We start from the raw sequence: 21,972 nt of genomic DNA on the forward strand, positions 1-21,972 counted from the left end.
CCTCAGACACCAGCAAAGTTCTACTTTTGAAAGCATTCTTCTCCACATTGGCTTTTTGAACCTCTTTTGCCAATTGAGTTAGCCTATTGTTCAAGGTGTTATTTTCTTCAGCATTTTTTTGGGTCTCCTTTAGCAGGGTGCTGACCTGCTGTTCATGCTTTACCTGCATGTCTCTCATTTCTCTTCCCAGCTTTTCCTTCACCTCTCTAACTTGATTTTCAAAATTCTTTTTGAGCTCTTCCATGGCCTGAGTCCATTGAGTGGGCTGGGATACAGAAGCCTTGACTTCTGTGTCTTTCCCTGATGGTAAGCATTGTTCTTCTTCATCAGAAAGGAAGGGAGAAGATATCTGTTCACCAAGAAAGTAACCTTCTATAGTCTTATTTCTTTTCCCTTTTCTGGGCATTTTCCCAGCCAGTGACTTGACTTCTGAATATTCTCTTCACACCTACTTTGCCTCCAGATCCTCCCAGCCAGCACTTGGGGTCTGAGATTCAAATGCTGCTTCCCAGCCTCAGGGCTGTGGGTGGGGGCGGGGCTGCTATTCAGTGTGAGATCAAGTTCAGCTGCTCAGGTGGGGGCAGAGCCGCCTCACAGGCTCAGTTCCCTCAGGGAGTTTATACAGAGACCTTCAACAATGGATCTGGGCTCCTGCCTGCTTGGGAAGCCTTGGTCTGCTCCCACCTCCGCTGCTGCCTCCCGAGGGGGCCTGAGTTATGGGGGCACCCCACTCCCCTCTCGACCTGCCAAAGAGACCCTCTCACCAACCCCTGTCACCTATGGGTAGGGGACCCGCATGGCCACTGGAGATTCTGTCCCCGAAGCCTGCTCGGATCTGCTCCTCTCGGTGCCCATGGCCAAGGCAGGGCTGGGCTCGGCTCCTGGTCTGCAGCATGAAGGACCTTTTGCGAGAGGTTTTCAGGCTCTCTGGAACAGAAATCTCCTCCACTCCACCGTTCTGTGACCTCTGCTGCTCCAGAATTCGTCGGGAGTTCTTTTTTACAGATGTTCTATGAGCTGTGGGTTCGGAGCTATGTGTATGTGCATCTTTCTACTCCGCCATCTTGGCTCCGCCCACCAGCAAAGTTCTAAAAAGGAATCAGAAGGAACAATGATAAAGAAAATAAGAGACATAGAGCCAAAAGCTCCATCCAGTTCAGGACTGCAGTGGAGAACTGCCAGAAGCCTAAGTGCAAATCAGGGGAAGTAAAAGCCACAGCACTGAGACAACACCTGCCAGACCCACATTAGGAAGCAGGGATGTTACAAAGCCACTACATCCACAATGGAAAAGGTAGCAGCATAGATACAAAGGGGACCAAGAAGGATCTGACCAGCCTAAGGAAGAGTGCATAAGGGAGTAACTCATATCTGACCAAAACACAAATTTCACAATCCTGAAACTGAAGATAGGGATGTAAGTAAATCAAAGAAAACATCTAGCACAAAAAAGAAATAATGTGTGTTCAGAGAGGCCCAATAGATAAATCCAGAGGAGAGTAGTTCCACAAAGTCAAATGGAGCCTCAGGGAAAAGAATGATTTGGCCATGAGGACTACAAGAATGAATGAAAAAGTACTAAATGATGAAATGATTAAGTTCTAATAAAGGAAAAAGAGAACATTCTTATAGAATCTCACTTGTTTCTAATGTCACAGAGAGAGGAAAGAAAAAATTTAAAATGCTTAAGAGGGGCTTGATTTTGTGTTGCTGGATTTAAAAGAGGAAAGAAAGGGATCAGAGAAAGGTATACACACTATGTTAAATGACAAAAAAGGGAAGGAACTTATTTTTCCTAATTAAGGTTTGCAAGAAGTGTTTACAAACAGAGGAGTGGTTGGAAAGAGAGTATGTCATGAATCTCATTTTTATCTGATCTGTACAAAGTCTCATTGAACATAAAAATACAAATAGTTTGCCACAGAAATTCTTTAATTTCAATAGAGAAATAAAGTAGATGTTTGGTGAAACAAAGTAATCACTGATACAGAGTGATAAGAGATCTCAGATGGTATCTAGTTCCACTCCCTGATTAAACAATTGAGATCCGGAAAAAACTGAGGTCCAGAGATTAGTAACTTATCTAAGTCAAGTGGCCGATAACTGAGAGATTCCATATTTCAACGTTAGTCCTCCTACTCCAATGCCATTGTTGATTCCACTATGCCATGCCACTTTTAAATGAGGTATAAAGCTGGAGGGAATCACTCAATCCATCTAGTCTAAATAATTTAGGGAAGGATGGGAAGCCCAGAGAAGCTAAAGATCTTGCCTAAAGTAACAAGTATAGTAAGCATCAAAGGCAAGAATTGAACCCAAGTCCTCTTAGAGCAAATATTGTAGTGATGTGGGGTTTAAGAGGAAGGGTAGAGTTGGGAAAGAAATAATCATGAGAAAAACTACAAAGGGTGCTGTAGGGATGGTGTGATAAACATTAGGATAGAAGGTCAATCCTAAAGGGAGGATCAAAAGGTAACAAATTATGAGAATAAGTAAATATAACATGAATTAGGTAAAGAAAGGAGAGTCAATGGAGTGGGATCAGATAATTTCAATTTTATTACTGGTGTTAACCACCTAACTTTTCTTTTACAGCTTTCTTCTTCATCGTAAAGAGAGGGTTGCAAAGCAGACCAGAAGAAAAGTGTAAGAGAATATATTAGAGTGAAAAACAACAATAATGATTTTTATTGATAATTTAAGTGTAAATGACATTAATTCACATCAAAATGGATGAAGGTTGAAGAATGGATTGGGAAGTAGAATCTAAAATACATTGTTTATAAGAATTGTGCTTGAAATATAAATATTTACAGGGTTAAAGGAGGACTTGGAGAAGATTTAATTAGACATCAAGTGAATTATTTTAAAAACTGTATTGTCAATCGTTATATTAGAGGAAACAAAATTCAAAATTGACATTGTTAAAAGTGAACAACTACAAAACTCCTCTATGCGGTAAAGTTATATTAATCTTCAGTGCCATAAAATGAATTAATATCAAGGCTTACTATATTCTAATTGAATAGCTTAACATCTAAGAATAGAAACAAGACATTTGGTGAAGTAACAGAAGAAAACATGCATTTTTTATATACTACCAAAAACAAAAGCAACAGAAAGGAAAAGACATTCCATGCGAGTAACTGTAGAATATCTAAAATATCTTGGCATTAGTCTGATGAGATACAAATGACAATTATATGAAAATAGCTAAAAAATATTTTTAGAGAAATAAAGATGAATAATTGGACATTACCTGGAATTAACTGTCATGTTAATATGATAAAAGTGACTTAATTTATAATTTGACATGTTAATCAACTACCAACTGTTTTGCCTTGTATAACTAGACAAAATTATAATATTTATCAGGAACAATAAAAGGTGAAAAAATGTCAGGTAGAAGTGGAAAGGATTCAAGTCACAAACTATCCTTCAAAGTTCAATAAAAATAGTAATTTTAAAAAGTAGTATTAGCTATAAAATAGAAATGTTTATTAATGGAACAAATTGGATACAGAAGACCTAGGCTTATTTAAAAATAATAGAATAATGTTCAATAAGCCCAAGGGTGCCAAATTCTTTAGTAAAACTCAATATTAGACAAAACTGCTAGGAAAATTTTAAATGCCTGCTACTTGAAGGCATATGCCACAACAAGCTCCAAATGGATATACAACCTAGATATGTAATGTAATTTCATTTACATATTAAAAGTGTTGGGAAGGGAAACCTTTCTCACAACTATGGATGGTAATCAAACATGGGATACAGAGAATTCTAAGACGCAAGATTGAATGTTTTTATTACATCAAATTGAAAAACACAAACAAGGTCAATGAAGAAGTCAGAATTTAAGTGAAACAATTACTTTAAGGGGAGATGAGTATCAAATTTCTCTAACAGAAGTCTCATATGCAAGACATATAGAAAATGAATACACATAAATAAGAAAAAAACATTCTCTCATGAATAGATGTTCAGAGGATACGAATAAGCAATCCTCAAAAGAAGAAATGTAAGCTATGAACTACCATTTAAAAAAATGCTTCAAGTCACTGATTATAAGAGATAGATTAAAACAACTCTGAAATTATTCTTCACATCTTTAATATTGGTAAAGATAAAAAAAATGGAAAATGACAATTGTTAGAGGGGCTGTAGAAGGAAAGACGAACCAAGGCACTGTTGATGGAACTGTGAAGTGGCTCAATCATTCTGAAAAACAATTTGGAATTTTGCCCCCTAATTCACTAAACTGTGCTTACCCTAGTTCTAGACCACTCAACACAAAGGCTATTCCAGTCCTTCTCCCCTAATGCTCTACCCCACTCCCTCAGCTGAGGACCTTATCTCCCATTTTACTGAAACAAGGGGTCATTCCCCATGATATTTCTCTTCTCTTCTGCTTCTCTCATACCTTCCACAGCTATTTGACAAAATCCCCAACTATCTCTCTTCACTCCAGTCTCTAATAATGAGAAGAATGTTCTGCTTAGCAAGGCCAACCCCTTTACGTGCACTCTTGTTCCAATTCTTTTCTGTTCCCCAGCAGTTTGTCCCTACTATGATCCCTTTTGTTTAATATTTAATTTCTGCTGTTTCCTTCTTTGCTGTCTACAAAAACACCAGTTTCCCTTATCCTTAAAAGAAATCATTTGATCCTACCATCCTCCCTAGTTATTCTATAATATCTCTTCTCTTATTCTCATTGAAATTACCTGGAAATGTCTTTCTGTCCTATTTTACCCTACTCAACCCTCTGCAATCTGACTTCCAAATTCATTCAGCAGAAATTGCTTCACTTCAAAGTTATCAATAACCTCATAATTAACTAATCTAAAAGCTTTTAAAAATCCTTATTCTCTTTTTGAATACTTTTTCTTTTTAAATACACTTATGAAATTTCTGGTTCTCTTTCTAAACTATATGGATGATCTTTGTTGATTCTTCAACTATATCATGCTCACTAGATGACTGTATCAGAAAGTCTGACCTGGATCTGCATCTCTTTTCTCTCTGAACTCTGAGTTGGTGATTCCCATCAGCTTCTTTGAATTCATTTATCATCCCTATGAAAATGAGTCCCAGATGCGTGCATGTGCATATCCAGCGAGCAAGCCCTAATCTCTCTGTGAGCTTTAGTCCCTCATCATTCCTATTGGACATTTGAAAGTTATATTTCTTTATATTCACATTAGTAATAGTATTTATATAATATTTTAAGGTTTACAAAATGCTATATATATTGAATCATCATTTCTCCTATTGCCCAATCAATTGAAAATAAAAAATGAAATAAAACTCTTTTAACAAATATGTATAATCTAGTGAAACAAAATTCCTCACTGGTCAGGTGAAAAACTTTATTCTGTACTGTACATTCATCACCTCTCTGGCAGGAGATGAGAATGGCATATTTCATCTTTAGTCTCCTATAATCCTGATTAACAATTGCACTGATCAGAGTTCTAATGACTTTCAAGGGCTACTTTTCTCTATAATGTTGTTGTCATTATATAAATTCTGATTCTGCTCACTTTATATCATTTCATGGAGATTTTCCGGTCTCCTCTAAATCTATCCATTTCACTATTCTTAATGGCACAATAAACATTTTTATTCCATAACTTGTTTAGCCTTTTCCCAAAATATTGGTACAATCTTAATTTTCAGTTGTGGGCTATTACAAAAAGGACTGATGTAATTGTTTTGCATGTATAGGATTCTTTTCCTTTTTACTTTATCTTTACATGGGTAAAGGTTATTGAACATTTTTAAAGAGGAGGTCCCAGAGGCATCTCAAAATCAGTATATCTAAAGCAGAATTTGTCTTCCCTTCAAAACTTTTCCTTCTTCTGAACATCCCTTCCTTCTGGTCAATCAGGTTTTCAATCTACTCCCCACTCTTGCCTGACATATCCAATCAGTTTCCAATTCTTGTAATTTTCACCTTCATAACATCTATTATACACATTCATTTCTTTCTACTCATGCACCTACCACACTAGTTCTGGCCTCATTATCTCTTCCCTGTAATATTTCAAGTCTCTTAATTTGTCTTCTCAACTCAAGGCAAAGTTCTCCTCAATCATATCTATCTCTTTCTCTCCATTCACACATTCACCATCTTGATTCAGACCCTCATCACCCCTTGTTCGAATTATTGCAATAGTCTCCCATTTTATCTCTCTGCCTCTTCTCTTTTACTCCGTCATCTACACAACTGCTCAATTGATTTTCTTAAAGTACAGGTTTGACAATTTTAATACCAATCAATAAATTCCAGTGGTTCTTTGTTACTTCTTAGAAAAAATATGAACTCCTTTGTTTGGTTTTTATTCACAATATTGCTTTTTCCTATCTTTCTAGTCTTTTTACATATTACTTCCTTCCAAGCACTTCATGGTCCTATCCTAGCATTTTTGCTGTTCCTTGTTTGTGATATTTCTGACTCTGCCCCATTCCTGGAGTTTGCTCTTTCTGCATTTTAATCTCTTAGATTCCCTGAGTTTCCTCAAGACAACTCAAGTATCACCTTTTGCAGAAAGCCATTCCTGCTTTCCTCCTCTCCCCTTCCCTCTAAATGTTACCTTGTATTTACTTAGTATATATATCATACATAAGTACACATGTATATGTCCTCCCCATTAGAATATAAGCTCCTTGAGGTCAGGGACTATATTTGCTTTTTCTTTTATCTCCAAGATTAGCATAGTACCTGGTGCATAATAACTACTTAATAAATGCTTGACTGACTGATAAAAGAAAGAAGTTTGGAATATTGTCTTTTCTCTCCAATTTTTTAGTATGGTTGCTAACTGTTCTTTAATTGTTTTATACAATTTATTTGTGAATCTGTCCAGTTCAAGTTTTCTTTCCCCTCTGACACTTCATTTAGGCTCCCCCAACTTCCTCTCTCTACTTCAATTCCTTCCTATGGTATTAAGATGTCTATTTCTCATTTTATTTCTTCAGATATTTGCTATTTTTTGCTATTGCCCATTAATATACTTTGAATTCTTAGTTTTCCTGACATGTAGTTGTTAATAATAGTTTCCCACAATTCCTTTAATTTTTTTCTCCATAGTGAACTTATCTTGTTCTTTTTTTAACTTGGGAATTTGATTTTCCCCCTCACTTTTTCTTGGATTGACTAGTGGTTTATTGATTTTGTTAGTGTAGTGAGTATGTCCCGGCTTTTTCTCACAAAGTCAGGTAGGTTACATCTGCCTCTCAGGGTTTTAGGGGCTTTATCCATCCTGATTGAAATATTTCTTTTCTATAGCCCTAAACTCAAGCCCCTAACATCCATATTCTATCCATTGTCGGGGTCCAGTGATTCATTTAATCACTTAACCTGAAGTAATTTTTACAAAGGGATATTTACTTCAAATTCAAGAACAAACATGCAATATGTCTCCCAATACCTCAGGAGCATATTGTCTCCATGCTACTTCAATCTTTGAGGTGAGAAGGCTCAAAAAAATCAAGAAAGCATGGGTCCCACTAAGTTCATACCCAGATACAATATGGGATCTCACTGGATGTCAGAAGTGGAATGATCAAATGAAGCAAAGAAATGTGATTGAAGTTGACTCAGTCTTCTTTGGAGATGCCTCCAGTTCAGGCTACAGTTTTTTGAGAAAAGGCTCCTCCCAACCATATGGTCAGCACACTGGAACAAGTTACATAATGTCTGTGGATGCTCCAAGTGTCTCCAGGGCATCTCTGTGACACATCATCATGAATCTCCAGGAAACAGCTTTCCCAGCTTCTCCATGTAAGAAAGGTGCATCAGCAAAGCAAGCTGATGGGGTCCATACATATGCCAGAACTTGCCCTGATTAATCATTAAGGGAAAAAAAAGGTCTTACTTGTATATATCAGTTCTTTACCCTTTTTGTTATCTAGTTTTACCTTCTTTTAATTTTAAAATTTTATTCTTCTATAGTTTTAATATGTCCTTTTATTACCTGGTTAATTTATTCTATCTTTTTCTATTATGTTATATGAGATTTTACAGATGTATATTTTCCCATTAAGGACTATTTAGCTGTGTACCATAAGTTTTGGTATCCGTCCTGTTTTGTTTTCATTCTCTTGCAGATAATTGTTTTATTTTTCTTATGACTTGTTACCTCATTCATTATTTCATATGCTATCACTTAGTCTCCATTCTGGTCTGTACTTTTTCTCATATTTGCTTTATCTAGTCTTACTTTCATTGTATTATTAATAAATGATCCACTTATTTTGTCTGTCTTTTTATATTTGTATAAGTCTTTAGCATATATGTGACCAATCTTGATAAAGGTACTACAAGATGCTGTTAAAAATGAATATCCTTTAATATTTTCATTCAGAAGTTGCTAGAGACGACCAAATCATGTGCTCTTGAAATCTTGGATCTTTTCTTGATTGTTCTATATTTTTCCTTTTACCTCTTCATTCTTTCATTTTAATTCAATTCTCTTTTTCAGGGAATCTCTTGATAACACTTCTTTTGTTTTAAATTCTAACTAGAGTCTATCCTCCTACTAGTCTGAGTCAGCCAAATCATCTGGACCCAGCACTAGGAGGTACCAAGGGACAACTCCAAACTCATCAATTCATCTTTGCTCAGTCCCAGTTATTCAGTACACATTAAAAAGTAATTGCTCTCTTTCTTCTTATCGAGGTCCCACTGGAACCTTGTGATTATCACAATCACATTTCCAAACAATATCTAACAATCCAGTAACCCCACCAGGTTAATTGGAAAACTAACTTCCAACCAACTTCCCTATATACTTAGAATCATAATATTTCTCTGTAAGTCAGAAATCACTACAATATAGTTTTGGAAAGCTCACAGAAGAAATAAAAAGTGCAATTCAGAGATGTCAGGCAAGGTTGAGGCATTAAACATTTATTTATTAATGGTCCCTGCTATGTGCCAGGTACTGTGCCATGCTCTGAGGATACAAAGAAAGACAAAAAGTTTTCATAACCTAAAGAGGGGAGATAATATGTAAACACACATCCACAAACAAAATACATACAAGATAAATTGGAGATAAACAACAGAGGAAAGGCACTAAAATTAAGAGTGATCTGAAAGATTTTTAGTAGTAAGTGGGATTTTAGCTAGGACTTTAAGGAGACTGGGGAAGTCAGGAAATGGAGATAATGAGAGAGAATTCCAGACAAAAGAGACTACCAGTAAAAATGCAGAATCAGTAGATGGACTGTTTTGTGCAAGGAACACCTGGAAGATCAGTGTCTCTGAATCACAGATAACACTATGTATGTATATGTGTGTGTGTGTGTGTGTGTGTGTGTGTGTGTGTGTGTGTGTGTGTGCTGAATAAGAGTTTAGGACTAAAAATGTAGAAAGGGGCCATATTAAAAAGAGCTTTGAAGGCTAAATAGATGATATTGTATTTGAACCTGGAGGTGTTTGAGAGACACTGAATTTTCCTAAATGGAAGAGGAGGGGAAAGGAAGCTGACATGGTCAGACCTGTGTTTTGGAAAGAATTAACGGGAGACTGAAGAAAAAGCAGTTGTCATAGTTCATACATGAGGTGATGAAGACCTGCACCAGGGGTTGTACCATTAGAGGAGAGAAAAGGGCATATAGAGATTATGTGAAAGAAGAATCAACAGGACTTGGCCACAGATTGGAAATAGGTAGGGTGGAGAGATTGAGGAGTCAAGGAAGATGTTTAGGTAGTAAGCCTTGGTAACAGGGATGATGGTGGTATCCTAGACAATAAAAACAAACAAATATTAAGAAGGGATGAGTGTTTAGGGTGAAAGATAATGAATTCAACTTTGGACATGTTGACCTTAAGATGTTTACAAAACATCCAGTATGAGATGTCCAATTGGATATTGGAGTCTGGAGATTAGAAAAGAAATTAGAATTGGATAAGTAGATCTGAGAATGATCAGCATAGAAGAAATATTTGAACCCATGAGACCTAATGAAATCACCATATGAAATAGTACAGTAGGATAAGAGAAGAGGTCCCAAGACAGGTCTGTTACATGGGTAGGGTGAGAGAGATTGAAGAATCGAGGAAACCATTTAAGTAGTAAGCACTAGGACTATGGGACTAGGATGATGGTGGTATCCTAGACAGTAATAAAAATAAAAGAAGGAATAAGTGTCAGTATCAAGTGGATGATCATGTCTGTAGCTGATGTGAAGTGTAGGAGTACATCAGGTGAATTAAGTAAATTGAGGAATTGTGAGGTTAACAAGGTTGGGGAAGTATCAATATATATGAAGTCTACTAGTATGAAAACAGTAGTTGGAGAAGAGAGAAAGACTGAGTCAGGCACTAAACTCATTAAGGAAAGAAGGCGAGTGTCCCAGAGGTCTGTAGACAGCAGCTATAAGAATTTTGATTGCATGGTAAGTATGGATTGAGTGAACTTCAGGCAGAGAGGTTTCTGAATGATGGCTGTAGGAGAAAACCTGGAAGTGGCAGTGGGGAGTAAGGAGAATTACAACCTTTGTACTTCAAACTTATTAGCTTGCAGAATTAAAGTAGCTTGGAAAATATGAATATTCCACAAATGATATTTTTGTTTGATCACCTAAAATCAAGTGTTAACTGATGATAACGGTGATCTGTGGAATGTTTAACTCCTCACCTTCCATTCTTTCAATGGTAAGCTCAAGTCAAATCTATTAATATCTCCAGCATTTAGTACAGAACCTTGCACATAGTAAGTACTTAATAAATGTTTTGTTTGTTCATTTATTTAAATCCCACCTTATACAAAAGACCTTTCCCAGTCTCTCCAAAAACTAATATCTTCTTCCTGAGGTTATCTTCCATTTGCACTGATATCTATCTATCTATCTATCAATCATCTATCTATCTATCTATCTATCTATCTATCTATCTATCTATCTATCTATCTATCTATCATATGTGTACAGGTTTTTTATGGTTTCCTGAACTTGAGATCAAGGACTCAGTTTTTGCCTTTCCTTGGGTCTCAAGCACTTGACACAGTATGTCATAGAGTAAGTATTTAACACATGCCCATTGCCTGAATGTTAAGCACACACACACACACACACACACACACACACACACACACACACACACACACACACACAGAGTAAACATTCCCAGTTCACTATGGCCAAGAAAGGACATGAGGAAGTAGGGAGAAGTGAAAGTACACTTGAAAATATTAGAGAAATAAGTCAATACAGACAGTAATCCTCTCATTTTTCCATGGTTGAGGGGGGCAGAATTGAAATACAAGAACTTAAAATGCATTTCATTTTTTTTTCATTTACACCATGGTCGATATTGTATGCATCAGATTTAACACCCAAAAAGTTATGTCTTGCTCTATGGATTTTTCCCTCTCTAAATACTGGTCATAAACAATAATTATTTTGCCTTCTAAAGTCATGGTTCATGTGACAAATCAAGCTTTTTGAGGGTAATGAAAGGCATATGACAGCTAAGCATCAGGTGTGTGCTGATAGGCTGGAAACCACAGAGATCTCCTCTGCCTTTTATGAAACCCCCTATCTCCATCCCTTAACTTTTCCACTTATATAAGGTTAGATTTTTCGTTTACATCTGCAAAATTTAATGTATATTTTATTATTAAGTTAGAATATTGGTAAAGGAGGAAGGCTTTGATTTGAAGATCACATCTTTTTGCTTTCAGCACACTACAAATTGGGCCCTATTAATGCAAAATTGTCCTACGAATTTCCATGATGAAAGACTTTTCCACATCATGGTCATAGAGAAGATGTAGACCTTGTGTCATCCTATTATTTATGAGTTGCTCTCTAGAGGTACCCAAAGCAAGCACAGTTTCAGCCAGTTGTTCTTAGTACCACAAGGTCTAAACAATCAGGAAACTAACCTCCCTGAAAGAAAATGAAGAAAAAAAAATCTAGTCTTGAAAAATTGACTGACACCATCATTCTATGGAATATAACCTTCTGTTGGGATCAAACAGTGAGTTAATGATGACAAAGTTTAGACTTTTGTAACATTTGGGTCAGCTAAGTGACAGAGGGGATTGAGCACTGGACCTGGAATTGGGAAGACATGAATTCAGATTTTGCCTTAGAAACTTAGTAGTTTGTATGACTTTGGGAAAGTCATTTAACCCTTGCCTGCCTGTTTCTTCATCTTTAAAATGGACATAATAACATCTATCTCCTAGGGTCCTTGTGAAAATCAAATGAGATCACTATTTATAAAGCATTTTGGAGACCTTAAAGTGTAACATAAATGTTGGTTATCATCATCATTTGGAGTTGTGCGTGCTATTATATAGCATCTCAAAAAATGACATACTTCAAAGAACTTCATGGGGGTGAGTATTTCCTCTACCATTGCAAAATGAAATATTTCCTTGTCTTTTAATCCTATGTGATTCTTGTTCCTGTCTTTCTATAAATCTACCATGGCTGATCCTCTTGATGCGGTAAAGCCAATTTCTGATTCTTTTAATATTTCACTTATACAAGTAAATTTAATCAATTCCTCCATTCTTGTTTTATTATTACAGACTTTATCTAATCTGTAGTTTGTTTTCCTTATAAGAATATAGACCAGGTTTCCTCTGCAACACCCACCACTTCACATTACCTTGTCCATTCTCATTTCTTTCCAAATATTGAATCTTCATTCCCGTTACTTGCCTGTCCCATTTCATTTTCTAACTATTTATGTGATATCTTTTTTTCTCTTCTTATGTACAACTCATCCTGTGAAGTATTCTGCCAATAATCATCATTGCCCATGGGTTGTTGTTCCTTGTATTATTCCAAGGTTGTAGCGCTATACGATTTACAACCATATAGAACAACTGTATTTTTTAAAATGGAATTGTAAAACATGGTTGACATTTTTAATTTGGTGACCTTAGAAATCTTACCAATGAAGAATAAAAAAGAAATCAAAGAAATAAATATTGACAGCAAATAAATTAAATTATTTGTAACAGAAATAATGAGGAAGTGTATTCCAGGCAGGGAGGGAAGCTAATGCAAACGTTCGTATAATCACATTATCCACAAATAGTTTAATTTATTTGTTGTCAATATTTATTTCTTTTCTGATCATCCCAGCTTTTATCCTTTCAAAAGTTACCTATTTTATGTAGACAGACATATATATGCATATATACATATATATGTATATTTATTTATGTGCAAGTTTTCTTCCTTAATGCAAGGTAGTCTACTTAAGGGAAAGAATGATTTTATTGCTTAATTTGTATTTTCCTGAACCTAGAATAGCACTGGAATGTTGTAGTTGTTTGACGAATGCTTATTGGTTGATTACAGCTTGATTTCTTTCCACTAATGCAAATAATTAATCCCATGAAATGGTCATATAGCAATATGGAGATATATATCATTTTTGTCATTTGTCTTGAGTTTTCTAGGTGTATGAAGCTTGGCTTTGATTAGTTCTGTGAAGTATTCATATGCATTCAAAATTGGAATAGTCAAAGTTATAATTATGCATAGTATAATATAGTAACTGGTTCCAGCTCAATGAAAATTTGCAGTGCAAATTCAAATAACGTGGCCACATCATGGGATTCATTATTTGCACTAATTGGAAGCTAGCAATATACACCTAAAAAACCCAAGATGCATGGCAAAAAAGAAATATGTGATTAAGAAAATGGTATTTAAGCAATGCACAAAAATCATTTTTGTATGTGGCCATAAAAAATCTGAAGAAACTGTTAAGGAACTCCCCCACCCCCCAATAAATTTACAGTCATGGCCAAATAGAACAATTATTTGGGCTTTAACTGATCAAAACATTCAAGAGACCTATAGAAAGACAACCTTAAGATGCTTATGGCAAAAATCAAGAAGATCTGGACAAATAGAGTGATATCTCCTCTTCACAGTTCTAATAAATTGCAAAACCCATCGGTCTTCTAAAACAAACACATATTTAATACATCCAAATCAAAATGTATTTAGATTCTTTCAGAGAATTAAAGTAAGGAGAAATTCCCATGGCAATATAGATCAGCATGAGCAGAGATCTGTGAAAAAATAAAACCATTTTAGGGGGCTAGTACTAATAGATACAAAACAACTAAAGCGTAATAATAATATAAAATACACCTTATAATCTACCATATAAAAGAAGAACAAAATATCTCAAAAAGCATGCAGAATCCTGAAATGGAACTAATTAATTTAAAATATTAGTGATTGATAAACTTACACATGAAAAATAAAAAATGATGGGAAAAGTAATAGCACTATGGCAAAAAACGATCTTGGATTCATGCTTTATAACTTAGAACGTCATATGATCTAACCAGGTTAGTGATTTAAAATTTTTTAAAGAATCAAACAAAAGAACCCCCTTCATCTCAACAATAGAGAAAGGTAATTTCAGCAAGCAAACCAATAGATCAAAAAAAGACACAAAATTCACAGTAGCTTTGATCACATAAAAACAAAATTACTTTTGCACAACAAAAACAATACCTTTAAAATTAAAAGCAATGGGATGGGTTAAGGAAAAATTGTTTGCAGTAAATATATCATGCCAACATCCATAATCTGTAGGCATCTCTATGTGAAAATGTACAGCACTAGGTATTAATTTATCTGAGGTTTTATAGAAAACACAATTATCTTGGTGGTAGAGCAGAGATTGGAACAGAGATTGGAACCTATAGGCCAACAATGTTGGTGCCAGAATGGGAAGTCTAGAAATTGGAAGAAAGTTAGGAGAACTTGATTGTTTTTCCAGGGATTCTTCAGCTAGAGGTAGAGGTTAATAGGACCTATTCTCTGGATTGGATTCCCTTCTCAGTAAAATCAAAGCGTTGGACCAGATGATCTCTAAAGCTACTTCTATTTCTTTTTTTAAAATTAATATATTTTTAGTTTTAAACATTCATTTCTACAAGATTTTGAGTTCCAATTTTTCTCCCCATCTCTCTCTACCCCCCACCCTGAGATAGCATGCATTCTGATTATCCCTTTCCCCAGTCTGCTTTCCCTTATCCCCTCCCCTCCCTTATCCAAAATATTTCCATAACAGTCAAGTTATGAAAGACTAATTGTATTTCTCTCCATCCTATTCCACCACACCCAATGATTTTATTTTTTCCTTTGACCCTGACCCTTTTCAAAAGTATTTGCTTCTGACTCCTCCTGCCCCAATCTGCCCTTCCATCATTCCCTCCTTATCCCCTTCCCCCTATTTTCCTGTAGGGTGACATACCTGATTGAATGTGTATGTTATACCTTCCTTAAGCCATATCAGATGAGAGTAAGGTTCCCTCATTTCTTCTCACGTCTCTCCTCTTCCCTCCACTGTGAAATGATTTTCTTGCCTATTTTATGTGAGATAATTTACCCCATTCTATCTTTCCCTTTCTCCTTCTCCCAAAATATTCCTCTCTCACCCCTTAGTTTTGTTTTTAGATATCATCCCTTCATATTCACCCCACCCTGTGCCATCTCTCTCTCTCTCTCTCTCTCTTTCTCTCTCTCTCTCTTTATCTACCTATCTATCTCTTTCCTCCAATTACCCTAATACTGAGAAAAGTCTCATAAATTACAAATATCTCTTTCCATGTAGGAAATTCTCTTTAATAAGTCCCTTATGATTTCTCCTTCTTGTTTATCTTTTCATGCTTCTCTTGACTCTTGTATTTGGAAATCAAAATTTCTATTCAGCTCTGGTCTTTTCATCAAGAATACTTGATAATTCTCTATTTCATTGAATGACCATTTTTCCCCTGAATGATTATCCTCAGTTTTGCTGGGTAGGTGATTCTTGGTTTTAGTCCTATCTCCTTTGATCTCTAGAATATCATATTCCAAGCCCTTCAGTTCCTTAATGTAGAATCTGCTAGATCTTATGTTATCTTGATTGTGTTTCCACAATACTTGAATTATTTCTTTCTGGCTACTTTCAGTATTTTCTCCTTGAACTGGGAGCTCTGTAATTTGGCTATAATATTTCTAGGAGTTTTTCTTTTGGAATCTTTTTCAGGAGGCAATCAATGATATCTATTTTGCCCTCTGGTTCTAGAATATCAGGGAAGTTTTCCTTGGGAGTTTCTTGAAAGATGATGGTTAGGATCTTTTTTATCATGGCTTTCAGGTAGTCCAATAATTTTTAAATTGTCTCTCCTGGATCTATTCTCCAGGTCAGTTGTTTTCCAATGAGATATTTCACATTGTCTATTCTTTTTTCATTCCTTTAGTTTTGTTTTATAATTTCTCAATTTTTCATAGAGTCATTAGCTTCCATCTGCTCCATTCTAATTATTAAGGAATTATTTTCTTTAGTGACTTTTTTGGACCTCCTTTTCCATCTGACCAATTCTACTTTTTAAGGCATTCTTCTCCTTGTTGACTTTTTGGATCTCTTTTGCCATTTGAGTTAGTCTATTTTTAAGGTGTTATTTTATTCAGCATTTTGGGTCCCCTTTAGCAAGCAACTGACTTGGTTTTCATGATTTTCTTTCATCACTCTCATTTCTCTTCCCAAGTTTCACTCTACTTCTCTTACTTGATTTTCAAAATTCTTTTTGAGCTCTTCCTTGACCTGAGACCAATTCATATTTTTCTTAGGGGCTTTGGATGTAGGAGCTTTAACTTTGTTGTCACCTTCTGGTCTTATGCTTTGGTTTTCCTTGTCACCAAAGTAAGATTCTATATGCTGATTTTTTTCAGCTTTTGCTCATTTTCCCAGACATGTGCTTGACTTTTGAGCTTATTGTCAAGGCAATTCTCTGCTTCCAATAGGGGTGAGGAATATACTGTCAGTCCCTTGATACCCCCATAATCTGTGGGCCTAAAGTTCCAGAAACAGCCACTGCAGCTGCCCCTGCTGTGGCTGAAACTGCTTCAGGCTCCTTTGTACCCTCTGTAGTTCTGTGGCTGGAATCAGACCACTCTATTATTTCACAGGGGCCTGTTAGGGTTTTTCCATGCACCTTCCAATTTCTCATCAGTGTTTTGGGGTTGTGAAGTCTGGAAACTGCCACAGGTGCCAGAGATTCAGTCCTCCTGAGGCCTACTCCAGTTTTGTCTGTGTCAGCATGACCCACCCTGAACTGTACTCTGCTCCCAGGATGGCATGATAGACACTTCCCTTGGGGATTCCAGGGCTTAAGATTTGCTTCAGTCTGTATTTCTGTGGGTTCTACTGCTCCAAAATTTGTTTAGAGTCATTTTTTACAGATATTTGGCTGGATTTTGGAGGAGAGCTCTAGCGAGTCCCTGCTTTTACTCCATCATTTTGGTTCTGCCCCAATAGTCTATTTTTTTAAGGTGTTATCTTCTTCAGTATATTTGGGCCTCCTTTAGCAAGCTGTTGACTTGATTTTCATGATTTTCTTGCATATCTCTCATTTCTCTTCCAAATTTTTCCTCCATTTCTTTTACTTGATTTTCAAAATCCTTTTTGAGCTCTTCCCTGGCCTGAGACCAATTCATATTTTCCTTGGAGGTTTTGGATGTAGGAGCCTTGACTTTGTTGTTTTCCTCTAGTAGTATGGTTTGATCTTCTTTGTCACCATAATAAGATTCTATAGTCTGAGTTCTTTTTGTGATTGTTTACTCATCTTCCCAATCAAATACTTGACCTTCTAATTCTATTAAGGTAGGATTCCGTGGAGGTGGGTGTACTGTCTCAGACTTCAGGCATTTTGTATCAGCTGCTCAATCCCCTACCATCTATGAGCCCAGAGCTCCAGAAGCAGCCTCTGCCTCTGCCTCTGCTGCTGCTGCTGTCACCACCACCAGAAGCCATCCCCCCCTTCAAAAATTGCCCCAGGACTGGGGCCAGATCTGGCCAGCCTGCACACTCCTCTTTCATCCAGGTCCCACAGAGTTTTTCCCTCTGACTTTTTTGGTGTTTGTAGGTTGAACAGTCTGGAATCTGCCATAGCTACCCTGCAGAGTGCTCCAACCTATATGTACCAGTACAGGCCACACTGGACTGCACTCTGCTCCCTGCCCAGTCAAACAGATTCTTCTTGTAGACTTTCCTGGTTGTCTTGGGCTGAGAATTTGCTTCACTCTGTTATTTTGTGGGTTCTGTAGCTCTAGAATTTGTTTAGAGTCTTTACATGTATTTAGAAGGCTTTGGGGGAAAGCTCAGGAAGGTCCCTGTTTTTACTCTGCCATATTAGCTTCACTACTACTTTTATTTCCAATATAATACTTTGAAGGCTAGCGGTAGAGGAGAGGTGATGATTTCATATCTTCTCCTGTTAAAGTTCCATTTTTTTAACCCTGTACAATTACACTCAGTTTTGTGGGGTAACTTATCTTTAGCTATAAGTCTTTTGATATTTTGTGTTCCAAGATTTTATTTTTTTAATGGTAGCCATAGCATACTATTGCATGGCTTTGACTATGTTTCCTTAAAACTCAAATTCATTCTTTGCTGTTTGAAGTATTTCTCAATTGTAGAAGTTCTGGATTTTTGCTGACATTACTAGATATTTTCAGTTTGAAGTTTCTTTAAGGAGATGATTAATGGAGTTTCTTTATTTTTACTTTGCACTTTAATTCTAAGAGTTTGGTGGCAATTATCTTTTATGATTAATTGGAAAAAAACTGTTGCACAGCTGTGAGGCTCAAGTTGAGATTCAACAAAATAAACTTATAATGGAACCAGCTAACATGGTTGTGTGACTTTTGTCAGTGGCATTCAATAGCATACGTATAAAAATACCAATGGTGGGGTAAACATATGGAGAGGGTTTGGCAAGATATGTGTTGATGACACAAGGGTAAAGGTACTCAAAAATAGAGAGAAATGCACATTTATTAAGCACTTGCTAAAAGATACTGCTGTGCTTTAATTACAGCATGAAGACACTGACAGAAGAAAGTGAGGCCAGACCAGGGATGATGGGGTTGGGAGAGAAAGGAGAGTTGAAATAAATGGTGGTCCCAGGGAGGACAAAGGATAAGCTTAAGAGCAATAAGGCAGAAGTCATGAAGAAAAGATGGGGAGTTTGGTCTGGTCCAAGAAAAGAATTCCAGGTTTCTGAAACATAAAGGTGGAGCACTTATGGGAAATGTTAGTCACATAAACTTCATTCTCAATTTACCCATCTGTCAAGTGGGGGTTTGCATTTAATGATCTATAAGATCTCTTCCAGCTCTTTTCCAAGTCAGAAAGGCCAGAATTCTACTCCTGTCTCTGATACATATTAGCTGTATAACCCTGGGAAAATCATTTAACTACATAGTGCCACTGGCAATTCTCTAAGGGTACAAGTTATAGAGCTGGTGTGGATCAATATTGGTAGAGGGTACTTCCCTTATCAGGACTTCTTTATACTGATAAAATAATTTCTGGTCGATAGATAGGTGAATGAATGAGCGAAAAAAGAATGAATAGATGGGTGAAGAAATCAGTAGATAAATAAATGTTCATTATAGATATATATTTCTTTTCAAAGACATCTCATTTTGTCTATGCAGCCTTTTTATATGTGGTCCACATAGATGCTAGTTTAACGACTTATAAACCATTGAAGCCAGGAATGGCTTGGGGAAGGGAACCTCAGAGTTTATCTAAACTCTGGTTGCTAGGTGACACAGTGAATAGAGTGCCAGGCCTGGAGTCAGGAAGATTCCTGAGTCTAAATCCAGTCTCTCTATGTGACCCTGCACAAGTCACTTAACTTGGTTTGCCCCAGTTTCCTCATCTGTCAAAGAACTAGAAAAGGAATTGGTAACACACTTAGTATCTTTGCAAAGAAAACCTCAAATGGAGTCACAAAGAGTCAATTGCTACTGAAACAACCGAACAATAACCACAATGCCTAAACTTTTACTTTAGAGATGACAGATCTGACACAGAGATGAAATAAGTGGTTTGACAGTTACAAAGACAGTAAGTGACAGATAGAGTACTCAAACCCAGGTCTTCTGTCTCCATTTCTAGTGTTTTCTCCACTATACAGCACTCTCATTTTTCAACTGACTTGATGTTAAAATTCCAGATTCAAGTTTTAATACAACACCCTTTAGGTATTTTGAAAAATGCACTGAATCATTCATTAAACATGTTTTAATTAATTAATTAATTAAATGGGCATTACTTTGAGTAAGTTGGGATGTGTTTTTTATTGTCCTTTCCTGAATTTAGAACACAAGGGATGAATTTGTGTTGTCAAAACCTCAAGTATTTCTTGTTTCATTCATTTCCCCAGCTGCTTTGCAAATATCTAAATGGGATTTTTGCATTAAATGAGTAAATTGAGGCAAATTTTACAAAGCTGAAAAAAAGGCAGTCATGCTGTTGCAGTTCTAACATGATCATTTAGTACAGGCACCATGTTTCTCTGGACTCAGTTTCCTAAAGTTAAGGATGATGCTGTTTTGCATGCTTGCATAATAAAGACATACTTATCTGAAATAAACATGCTGTGAGCTCAGATGAAAGAAAGAACAAGTGACTTTTCCCCCCAAGAACTAAGGGAAAATGAAGTAAAAGACTAGTATAAGAACATGCAGCCAACTGATCGTAAGCAAAAGCAATATGAATTACCTTTTTGTCTGACCTATTCTTACACTCTTTACTATACCCCATCGTGCTGTCAGTTTCCTGTTGATTTGACACATACTTGATAATTTATTCTTTGACCAGAAGCTGAATCAATTTTTGTTGTTTGTTTGTTTCGAGTAAAGCTTTTGTTATTGATTTTGTTGGGATATGGTCATATAAATTTTCTGACCAAACTGGCAATTTTTAGTATATTATTTCTCCCCATTGTTTGGATGCACTCTTGATATTTTTTCCAGTGGGAATAGGTTTGATTTTTTATTATATTATATTTATAGGTCTATGTATTAGGTATATTTTATTAGGTATATATTATAGATATATTTAGTATATTATATTTATAGGTCTATTTTAAACAAAGTTCAAGTAAAAATTTGTGAGATAACTTTGTAATTTTGTGCAAAAACATCTCTCCTTGAGTTTACATTCATTATTGTTAAAGGATCTAGATAAAGTGGTCACCTTCACTAACAACCATCTGGATAATGGTTTGGTAGTGTTTAAAAAAAATCTAAGCAGATTTTGATGGTATGTGAAGGAGAAAAGAAGCTACGTTAATGGAGGCTATTTCCTCATTCCAGAAGGCAATTAGGGGCTGCATTTGGAATTGAGTCTCTATGTGAGGACATTGCTGAAATTTGTAGGAGAATTGAAGTGTGCAGACTTTTTATAGTATAGGAAATGAGGAAAGGGTAATAAAATGAGACTTTCATAAGTGAATAAAAGGAGGCTCGGAGAAGCTGAATAGGTTAAGCTGATAAAGAAAAAGACCTTAAAGAAAAACAAGGATTAAATGGAGTCTGGTTCTTCCTTCATAGAACCTTTTGTAAAGTAGAACTGATGGCTTCTGTTTGGGGAGAGTCCCTTGAAAGCAGAGAGGAACTCTGGAAAGCCCTGTCTCCTGACCCTATGGAACCTCAGTAGGATTTTGGGTGTGAGGTTACTTTAGAGACTTTGTTCCTGAGAGAAAAGGCTGGAAAAATCTAGAAGTGGCATTCTCTTTCTAGTATTTCACTCTGAAGTTCTGTAGTACAAACAGAAGCCAGGATTTTGGGCTTCCCTAGCAACCTGTGTAAATGATTAAAAATTCTTCAAGGTTTTAATCAATAAGGAAGATAATACATATTTGAATCTTGGTGCAAAACATTACATAAATAAGCATTACATATCATCTTAAGATTCTTTTTGGTGGACTTTTTTTGGGAGAAAGAAACATACAATATATTTTTATACATCTACATGAGACTTTGGTGAATCAGTTTCTGGGCTTTAGTTTTCTCATTTGTAAAATAAAGGGGTTGGACTATATGACCTCTGTAGTCCCTTGTAGCCCCAAATCTGCTAATTTATAATTTCCTGGGGCTTTAAAACAAAAAATGACATATTTTAAGGAAATACAT

At 36.1% G+C, this 21,972-nt stretch overlaps 1 long non-coding RNA gene across 1 annotated transcript in view; it reads left to right on the top strand.

Moving 5' to 3' along the window:
- The first annotated feature begins 1,331 nt into the window (after positions 1-1,331).
- Positions 1,332-21,972, top strand: part of LOC140496939 (uncharacterized) — a 41,641-nt gene continuing 21,000 nt past the window's right edge. Inside the window, exons 1-2 of the long non-coding RNA XR_011964455.1 lie at positions 1,332-1,417; positions 2,596-2,646. This is a non-coding gene — a long non-coding RNA (uncharacterized lncRNA). The remainder of the gene's footprint in view (positions 1,418-2,595; positions 2,647-21,972) is intronic.

The sequence above is a fragment of the Notamacropus eugenii genome, chromosome 3 (genome assembly GCF_028372415.1).
Source record: "Notamacropus eugenii isolate mMacEug1 chromosome 3, mMacEug1.pri_v2, whole genome shotgun sequence".
Classification (NCBI taxonomy): domain Eukaryota; kingdom Metazoa; phylum Chordata; class Mammalia; order Diprotodontia; family Macropodidae; genus Notamacropus; species Notamacropus eugenii.